The 11004-nt window shown below is 44.2% G+C and overlaps 1 long non-coding RNA gene across 1 annotated transcript; it reads left to right on the top strand.

Annotated features, from left to right (window-relative positions):
- The first annotated feature begins 208 nt into the window (after nucleotides 1–208).
- On the top strand, nucleotides 209–6027 carry LOC119088684. Its single transcript, XR_005092378.1, has 2 exons — nucleotides 209–295; nucleotides 5704–6027. It is a non-coding gene; the product is annotated as an uncharacterized LOC119088684 (long non-coding RNA).
- The last annotated feature ends 4977 nt before the right edge of the window (nucleotides 6028–11004 follow it).

Consider the following 11004-nt stretch of genomic DNA (forward strand, 5'->3'; position numbering starts at 1 on the left):
AAATGGCTTATTTGGCTTACAATTCTGTATCAGTCTGTCTTTTTGAGGAAGTCAAGGCAGGAACCCATATCATGCAGGCAAGAGTGATGAAGAATGAATGCATTCACAGGCCTGCTTGCTAGCCTTATTCACTCTGATACAGTTCAGAGCCCAGCCTAGGAAATGGTGCCTCCCACAGTGGACTGGACCATTCTACATCAGTTAACAATCAAAACCACCACAGGCCAACTGCTTCAATTCAGACTCTCTTCCCAGATGACTTCAGACTGGTCACATTTAAAACTGACCATCACAGGTGAGGGTCATTTATTTAATCTTACCATGATCCACTCTGGAGTTTCATAATCTTAAGGCTTTGGGAATCCAGACAAGATTACAACACTATAAAACAAAACATTTAGATGAAGGTGAATTCTGAAGCTTCATTTAATGTCAAAAGAGCTGTGTGCTTGGAAGCTTTCCACATAAACTGACACCAGTGATGAGATCCAGTGACACAGGTATGACACCTGTCATACCTCAGCTGGGGCAAATGAATGAACGTGCAATTGTGTGACATTCATACAACTGCAGGAGAAATATTGGCGGTAGAAGGACATCTTAGCAAATGAAGTATAGACTTTCCCCCTAAAGATTATTTTTTGGGGATGGAGAGACAGCTAATGGTTAAGAGCATTTATGGCTTTAGCGGGGAACCAGTTTAGGTCCCCAGCACCGATATCAGACAGCTCATAATTGCCTATAAGTGTGGTTCCAGGGGATCCAATTGCCTCTGGCTTTCTTGGTCACCTGCATACATGTGGTACACATAACCTCAAGCAGGCACACATATGTGAAAATAATAAGCACATCTTCAAAAAAGATTAATATTGGTTCTAATCTAGCTTTTTAAATATATTTTAAATATACAGAAAGTTTTCTTAGTTTTTAAAATGAGTGATCTGATAGTCTCGCTGTCTAGGTGGGATTTACCCATTGATCCAGACCAAACCAAGTGTTAGGATTTATTACTGCAGTGAACACATGAGGGTCAAAGGAAATGGCTTGGATATTGAACACCTCATGTGTGCAGCTAGCACTGGCTTAGCATGGTTTTAACTGAGGCCATGTGGCATGGCATGGGGCTTGGAGTCTGGGAGAGTGGAAGGAGTGGGCAGCAGTACACATCCTGAGCGTTGGGAGAGCCTGGCAGGGGTTTTGGTTTCTGCCTTCCTCCAATCAGAGGCATGGAGTGTAAATGTCCTCCAATTCCCTGCCCCTCCATGTTGCATCTTGGTTGTGGGGAGATGAAGCAGAGAGTAGGTTTCTGTCCACTGCTTTCTGTCCCCCCCTATACACACACATGGCAGGCCCTGCAGGACACACGTGACAGTATATAGATGTGCCAGAGGGAGGCACACATTTGAACCTGAAAATCTTCAGGTTAATGATGGGACTATCACACTACCCGACCTCAAAACACACAAAGAGGTGATAGAAATAAAAACAGCATTGTACTCTCAGAAATAGACATAAAGACCAATGGGACACAACAGCAGCTCCAGAAACAAATCCACATATTTACAGCCAACAAGGACACACAGGAGAGAAGGTCATTTTCTATAAATGGTGCTGGTAAAGTCTAGGGTTCTTCTTGCAGGCAGTAACTGTGGCCCAAAGATGCTATTTGCTCACCATTTGATTGCTGCTCTCATTCCCCAAAAAGAGGGTCAGGGGTTAGAAAAGCAACCAGCTGGAACATACATGACCTTTCCTAAGACTCAGGATACTGTGTGAGTGGAGTCCTCGTGGTTCCTCATTAGCTGTGTAACTCTAGGTGGATGGCCAAGTCCTTCCTCATCAGTGTTGACCTACCAGGGCTGTCTGGAAGCCACTTGATGAATACACACAAGATTTCAGCCCTGAGGATGCCAGTTCTCTGTATTATGAAATCTTGAGGACAGCAAATCACTGACCTGACATTGATATTGGTGTCTTTGGGCCTTTAGTTCGTGTTAGTGGTTATTATTAACAGTAGTCTATGTACATAAAATGTGGATCAAGTCTCATCAAAATGGCTGCCTAGCCTGAAAAGGGATGACATTAACAGACATGCTAACACAGAAGAGGGAAATCTCCTGGGGCCTCAACCACAGATAAAGAACTACAGGCCACTAAAGAATCCTGAGAGTGGGAGAAATAGTCTTCCTCCAGTAGAAGAGCTAGATTGGTGATATCAGATGTTCAGGCCTGAAATCACATCATCAAAGTAATATATCCCCCAATATATAAACACACCTTGTTTATATTATTATTATATTAAATGTATTCCTAGATATATAAACACACCTTGTCTATATTACTACTATATTTGAGATATATATCTGAGTAATAAAAGGAACAGAGGCCATGAATTTGAGGGAATGCAAGGGAGGTGCATGGGAAGGATTGGAGGGTGGAAAGGGAAGGAGGAAAATGATATAATTATGTTTTAATAAAAAATGTAGATAAATTTTGAGTGTATCTTAGTTAAGGTTTCCTGTGATGAAACACCATGACCAAAAAGCAAGTTGAGGAGGAAAGGGTTTGTTTGGCTTACACTTCAGTCTCACTGTTAATCGTTGAAGGAAATCAGGACAGGAACTTAAGCAAGGTTGGAACCTAGAGGCAGGAGCTGATGCAGAGGCCATGGCGGGGTGCTGCTTACAGGCTTGCTCCCCATGGATTGCTCAGCCTGCTTTCTTATAGAACCCAGGACCATCATCCCAGAGATGGCACCACCTGCAATGGACTGGGACCTTCCCCATCAATCCCTAGTTAAGAAAATGATCTACTGGCTTGTGTACAGCCAGATCTTATGGAGGCGTTTTCTTAATTGAGGTTCCCTCCTCTTAGCCAAGTTGACATAAAAGTATTTGGTTCAAAGTGGTTAGGTACACACTGTTATTTCTGTAATTTTTTTTCAGAACATATAGAAAAATGTATTTTACTGAGATTGGAATTAAATAACCATATTTGCATATAGCAGCATTGTGGAGCTTTACTCCTAACAGATGTGCTCTGTTGGATACTCTGGGCATTAGGCTGCCCTGTGCTGAGTGTCCAGAAGCCTGTAGGCAGGGAGCTGGGAGACACATGCTCAAAAGGTGTCAGGCATGTGGCGTGGACCTCCATCAAGGCTGAAGGGGTGATGAGCAAGAGAGCTTTGAATGGGCCCAGTTGGGGGACCTAGACTGTCACACCCTGCTATAGAGGCCCAGGTCTGGGTCAGATTCCTTGGGGGACAGTTTGGCCTCCCCAGCCACAGAAGACAGTGTCAGTGTGGGAATCAAAGGCTTTGAGTGAAATCAGGCAGGTTTTTTTTTTTTTTTCTGTTGTTTGTTTTATTTACTTATTTGCTTGTTTGTAGTGGCTTTTCTTCTTGTTTTACCTGAGGAAAGAGGAATTATAAAACAGTTGCCATTTTTTCTTCTTTCTTCCAAAAAGCACATAGCTGAAAAATCAGTGATAACCCTCATAACTCACCAAGACCATTTGCTGCTGATGACTTTGCTTGTGAAACTTTCGCTATGCATGTTTTTACGTAACTACTGTAGTTATGGATCTCTCTACATAATTTTATTCTATATTCAGCTATCCCTCCATATCTGTGGTTTCTGAATCCAAGAATTGATTCATCCACAAATCAAAAGTATTCACAAAAATCATGTCATTGTGTCTACGGCACACCTGTACATATTTTCCTTACCTGCAATTAATTTTAAACTGTATGGTGTAGCAATTACACAGGCCTTCTATTGTGTTCGGTATCATAAGTAATCAAGAGACGAGTTAAAGCAAAAAAGAACTGTGTAGGTTCTAGATGTCTGGCCTCTGTTTTATATGAAGGGTTTGAGTTTCTGAGCTTATTTTGACATTGGTCTGCATGGAAAGTTCTTCAGCTGGTGGCCAGATTTCCCCATGAGACGTTGTGAATGAAATGTGCAGAATGCCTGTTCTCTCACACTTTGCACATCCTGGTGCAGAACTCTGGCAGCGGCTCTGCCTGGTTAACTGATGACATTCCCCAGGATTCTGACCAAGCTGCCTCCATGACCCTCTGTGCCAATTTTCCTTTCCATAGCTTAGCATATAAGATGGACAACTTCAATTCCTCTCCCTCAGATGTGGTTGATTTGTTTTCGGAAGGCGTTGTTAATTTAGTCAGTGAACTAAGCATAAATCTCTGATTATTAAATTATGTTAGCAAAATACTTATGAAAGTGTATTTTTAAAGTCCAGTTACTGGCTACTTATCAAAGGGTTCTGTTATGTACTTACATTTTCTATAAATAATTTTGAGATGTTATTTTTGTTTTGTTCCCTTTAATTATTACATCAAGTTATATTGTGATTGTCAGCATATTTTAAACAAAACATTTTAAAATTTGGTGATTTGCTTATGTGGCTTGGAAGGGGGGCAAGTTTAGCTTAAATAAATGAGAACACGGTACACTGAAGTGTGATGAACAGCGACTTTGCCATACACAGCTTGAAATAATATCGATCTCATTTTAAGTACAACTGCCCAGGCTTTCTGGAATTGATTTAACAGTTCTTTGAAATGTTGAGTCCTTACATTTTAGCACATATATGAACACCCATGTCAGAAACACTCTACTGGATCTAAGACCAAAGGTACAAGAACAATGTTCTGGAGAATTCTTCCAAGTCAAACATTTCCATGTTTGCCTCAAAATAAACTTTTTCTCAGAGAACTACTTGTAAGAGATTAGCTGTGCTTACACTCAGCTGCAACAGACAACCTTTTGTGGTGTTCAAATCGGCAGAACCATTCTGTCTTTATGGTCTCTCCTATTGGACAGAAGAATCTGGACAGTGGACAGCATGTACGAAACTTTTTAAAAAATGACTTATTTATTTTTATTTTATGTGCATTGGTGTTTTGTGTGCATGTACGTCTGTGTGAGGATGTCAGATCCCCTGAAACTGGAGTTTCAGACAGTCATAAGCTGCCATGTGAGCGCTGAGAACTGAATCCAGGTCCTCTCACAGAGCAGCCAGTGCTCCCAACTGCTGAGCTATTTCTCCAGTCCCCCCAAAATCTTTTAAGTTCATTTTATGTCTGTGTCTGTGCACCACATGTGTGTTTGATGCCTGAGGAAGTGGTGAACCTCCACCACTTGGTTTGGATGCTGGGAATCAAACCTGGGTCCTTTGCAAGAACAAGTGCTCTTAATCACCGAGACAACTCTTCAGCCTGCAGCTTGTGTGACTTTTATCCTGTGACATTCATCTCTCACTTCATCAACTCCAGGGTCACCACTCAACAGTGCTGAGGATGAACAAGGAATGGCTTTCTTTTAACTTCTCCCATGTGAGAGGAAGGGCTAATGTTGCTGGTTCTAAGTGGACCCATGTCCTTTTGAATGGGGAGGATCACAGGGCTGAACAGGCTGAACAGGCTGAACAGAATGGTGCTGCCATTACATTCATGGTTTTTCTCAGACCCCCTCTATCATGTCTGAGTTTGGAAGGGGTGGCAGGGAGCTGTCTCAAATGCTCCTCCTGAGCCTGCATTTCCACAGTTACCCTTTCATTTTATTTAGTAATTCTTTGGTTCTTAATTGTTTTTATACATTTTTATGGAAACATGTAAAAATAGAACCTTTTAACTAGTTTGTTTATCCCATAAACCATTACCAGGTTTCTGTTTTGCAACAGGCACTCCATTCACATTTGCTGGCTGCAGTTACTGTATACTGACTCCTGTCTCAGAAAGCTTTGCATCCCATGACAGGAAGAGCCAAATCAACTGTGTCAGCAGGACCTGGTAGATTCTTCAGGAACTATGTAAATGCGTCCTGGGAGTGTTTGAGAGAAGCACCTGATTCCATGACACATCTGGAAGAGACTGCAGTGGCCAGAAATGCTCATCTGGGCTATGACAGCAGGCTGGCTTGTTCTCTTTTAGGACCTGGGGTAATGTGAGGAGTTTTGCTATTATAAATGATTCCATAAATACAGGCACACCTATTTTAACACCAACGTCTATGCCAGTCAACATCAATATTCACAAGCAGGGCGTGGTCTGGCATAAACAGAGACCTGAGTAAGGATAGAGGTCTGAAATATGAGGCCAGTGGCAAGCAGACCCTAAGTTTCTGGGGACACAGGATTACACAGTCTTCAATTTTTTTTCTGTGGAGAAGATGACCTGTCCCCAGGTCCCTGGACATATTCATCCCAGAGCAAACTTCTCTGAGTTGGAACAAAGATGTTAGTATTTTAAAAATGTCCCCTAAGTGATTCCAACTTAACCAAGCTGGAGAACTGGGACCCCATGCCACGAGCCCTCAGTGATTGTGACCCAGTGGACAGAGCATCTGGTGTGTGTTAAGGCAGTGAGGGTGGGGCCAGAGGCAAGAAAAGCATCTGCAGGAATCCATGAGTGAGACTGACCATGAAAGTCCCAAGTGACAGAAACTAAGGGTGCCATTGGCACGATCCGCTGAGGAATCATATCAGTTGAGAAGGAAGCAGAGAGGCAGAGGGTGAACTCTGACATCGTGGTTAGGTCCTTGGGTAAAGGGCAGAGCCACCAAAGTGAGACAGAGTGGTGGCTACATCAGCTGCAAAAGGGGCCGGCTGTTGATCTGGGGGTAGAGAGGAAGGACCACGGGGCGTTTGGACTAGAAAGATGTGTGTCCAGCCATAGAGATCAATGCAGCCTCCCACAGCAGTGTCCGCCAGGAAGCACTTGCTGAGCCTCCGAGCCTGCCTGACTTGGACCAGCGAGCTTGGAAACTCCCAGCAGCAGCTGGCAGAGGCCTTGTGATTTCAGCGGTCACATTTCATAGCAGATTGTACAGACTACTTAATGGCTCTCCATCTCCATGTCCATTCCGTGAACCTTGAAACTAGAGGTTAAGAGAAAAATGAGTCAGCTGTAAGGGGAAGACAGCACAAAGGGCCCTCCCCTTCACCGGCTCTGGACCACTGTGGGAAGCTGTGGGTACTGGCCCAGGATTCCTCTCAGCCATCGGGTTCTCAGGCTTGTGTATGTACACAGCCAGGGTTCAGGGGCTTCCTTGAAACTCAGAAGATGACAGTACTCTTGACTGGTGAAATGGTTGGGGTGTGCTGTCCCTTTTCTCTTTGAGCTTGCTCATTTCCTTGTATTCTTCTGACTCAAGCTCTTTGGCCCTCAGAACTTTCCCTCCATCCCCAAACACACAGACACAACACCACAGAGGTCATGATTTTGGTGGCAGACCGCCATCTCAAAACACCCGTTTGATGGCAGGTAGATGGAGAGCCGACATTAAGGGAAAAAAACAACCCAAATTCAAAATGTTCTCTCGTTCCTCTTCCTACAGTGTGAAACTGAGGGCGGGCCTGGGCATTTCTCAACTTTGACTTGTTCTTCACACATTCCTCTCCTGTGCAGAACTGAGAATCTTTTCACATGTCCAGTGCCTTTGAGACAATTTCTCCAGACTGGTGAAAGTGGTTGGGACACCTTGGCCAAGTGGAGCATAAAATGTAAATTCAAAGGACTCGCCTTTTAATAGCTAATATGTGGGACTGTTGGCACATACATGAAATTCCCATTCAGAAGAGCTCTCAGGTGGAGAGCTCACACAAAGCACAAAGCACCGTTGACTTAAAACAAAAAGCTCAGCTCAGCTGGTCTCCTGAATGCTTCTCAGGAGAAGTGTTAGCTGGACGTACTTGAAACCCTCCTTAGATTCCTGAGGAGTGTGTGTGTGTGTGTGTGTGTGTGTGTCTGTCTGTCTGTCTGTCTGTCTGTCTATGCACACACACGACAATATTGGGGATCTATTGATGGCCCATTTTTAACAAATGGCACCTCCATTTAGCTGTTAAATTCCACATCTGTTAGGATTTATGTTACAACCGACCCATCCTGCTGCCTTTGCTTTCTGAGGCCCTGGCAAGTCCACGCCCTCTGTGGTAAGCCAGCATCTCACCAGCACTGCAGAAACGATTCCTCATTCCTGAGCTTTGCAGTAGAAAGGAGCCCTCTCTAGAGTGAGGCTTCCTAGTCGCTTCATGAGTGGGTACCCCTCTGGAGCGACCACAAACCCCGGCATGCTGTGACAAGGTTCACGGGCTCCAGGCCTTGTTTGAAACAGGGCAGTAGTCTAAAAAGGACCCCCCCCCCCGAGAGCTCTTGCTTTTGTTTCCCCTATGATCCTACTCCTTTTCCCTGACTTGTCTTTCTCTCAGGATTATGGAAATGCACTGGTGCTGTGGAAATGTCAACTCTTGTTCTTCAACCCCCATTTCCTTTATAACAGTGTATTCTGAGACTGGTCACTGATATCTGTAGATATTTCTGGGATGCGGGACACACGGGCACCCTGAAGGATCTCTGCCTGGCACCGTTCATTTCCTGTATCTTGAAGATGAAGTGACTTGGGTCAAGAGCCGCTGAGGGTCACTCGGGTGGTCAGGGTTTCTAACCTCATCTTGTCCTTTCCACAGCTCCAGTGAGTTCTATGTTCAGCCTGAGGGTTAAGAACTGGGGCATCACACACACACGGACACATACACACACACACACACACACACACACACACACACACACACACACACACACACTCCAGTGTTCCTCATGTAAGTCTGCCCAATGGGACAGTCAACACTGTGCTACTGAATTATTCCTCCCTGTGGTTGGTTGTTTCCTCCATTCCCACTACTGGGGATGTTGAGAACTGGTTACTTAGGTGGGTGGACAATGACCCAACGCCCTCGTTCACATATATGCTTAGGAACCTAACTCCTATCTCCTTGGAGATCTCTGCTCACATCTGGGACCCTGTGATCACTGTTGTGATGTCTTGAATGAAGGGAGCAGATATATGATTGTATATAAATCACCTTTTCTGTGAGAAAGGGACCCATCTAGTTTCTAAGAAAAGACCCGTGGCTGAACACGTGGAAAGGAGGAGTTGAGATCCTTCAGGGAGGAAATGGTTACAGATGCTCAGGATCTGGGACTTGACTAGGGAGCCATGTGGGTATGTGCTGGTGTGTTCCTGGCATCAAAGGGATAGATGACTTTTGCTAATCTAGTGGACTGATTAAAGATGTTTGGAATGCAACCAACTCAGGTAGCTTTTCATCTGTCTGAGCCATATTTTGAGCACCCTCTGAGTTTGATATTTGTGGTGCCTGTGGATGACACTTGATTGGCATTTCATCTCATAGATCTAGATGGTAGAAGTGCTTGAAATAGTGTATAGAAAAGTGATCAACAAATGCTGCTTGTTTTTTTTTTATGGGTGTGTCTGACACTGACAGGAACACACCTGATTGTCTTATTGGTTGGGAGGTAACAGGTGTGTAATTGTTTGTGCATGCCCACATACAACTCACATGGATAGAGAGAGACAGCTACAAAAATACACATCTTTCTCCTTTACATACTCACCAACACACACCCATGCAATCACTCTCGCACATTTGCTCACACCCTCATCCATTCACATATCAGCACATAGGCACGTGTCCCTCACCACACATTGTCACAAACTCAGACATGCACACTTGCTCACACAAATGCACAATGTACCCATGTGCACACACATGCACACTCCTGTATGCTCACAGATATAACACATTCACATACATCATATACTTGCATAACCCATCACATCCATTCCCTCATATACACATAGAACAGTTATAAAAATATGCTTTTAGACATGTGTATACACATGGGGCACAGTTACTCAAATGTTAGCCTGTCACCAGGCTTTCTATTGCCCTATTAAGAATTTTCTGGCTACATGTGCTTTGTGAGCTCTGTATGCTCAGCATTTTCAGAAATAATCATCGAATGACGGTTTTTATCAGATGTTTCCATTTTAAAGTATAGAACATTCCAAGCAAAGTCCTGCCATATGAATTTGTGAAAACAAAAAAGGGTTTTTATGGTGAGCAAGAAAGTCCAAATGAAGCAGTGTTAAGTCCAAATGAAGTGGTGTTAAAACACCATAACCCCAGGCTGGGAGGGGGCAAAAGTCTCAGACAGACAGGCCATGAAGGAGGACAAGATGGCTGAAACCCATTCTTAGAATCCTAAGGCAAAAGTCGATCAAGCAGCTGAGTAACCAGGAGTGAGTTCTTTCTCTTGCTGGAATCTCCACTGTCTTGCTTGTGGCTAAGATTTTCAAATATCACCATCATCCCTTTTAGTTATATAGCAGGAGACCAGCTGAGGCTAGTGAGGGGCCACTGTGGGGCCAGAGGATCTTAGGCAGGAGCTGTTGTTCAAGGACAAAGCTTGATGTCCACATGGGTCATCTTCAGATTACAAGTTTAGTTAATGAACTTCTACTTCTAGGAAATTCTAAGTAAAAAGAACGTGTTAATCTCCTGACTGAAACCTCCAGTGTTTTCACTGGAAACCTTAGATCTCCCAGAATTCCCCAGCCAGAGTTTGCTCATTTGGATGACCTGCTGTCCTTACATGACTATCGTGCTCCCAGCCACTGTCCTTTCCCATGTGTGACCCACTTATTTGACTGCAGAATTCCCCTGTGAGAGTCAGCTCATGCATATGACATGTTGGCCTGGCTTCACTGTTTCCTTCCACAACACACTAGCAATTGATGAGACATTGATGGAGGATGTGCTTTCTGCTGACAGCCAGCCAGTGGCCTGTACTCTCCGTAGGTGAAGCGAGGACACGGGGTTTATTTTTCTAGAGACATGTTGTTTGAATCAAGCAGTGCTCTGAGAAAGCAGAGTAACCTGGAAGTGTGTCTGCCAGCAAGAAATGACTCACAGCCCAGCAGGCAGCCCGACTCACCCCTGATCGAAGAACATGAGAACCATCTCCTAAAAGGCCAAGCAGACATTCTTGGAGTCACGGGGTCAACCCAAGAGCCTTTTATGCTCAGTTTTGATATCATGGGGATAGTTTCTAACTTAGATATGTGCATTGCCCTGCCAGTGTGACCCCAACAATGTGGTAAGCCAGGGAAGTCCTGG

Source organism: Peromyscus leucopus, chromosome 10, assembly GCF_004664715.2.
Source record: "Peromyscus leucopus breed LL Stock chromosome 10, UCI_PerLeu_2.1, whole genome shotgun sequence".
Lineage (NCBI taxonomy): Eukaryota > Metazoa > Chordata > Mammalia > Rodentia > Cricetidae > Peromyscus > Peromyscus leucopus.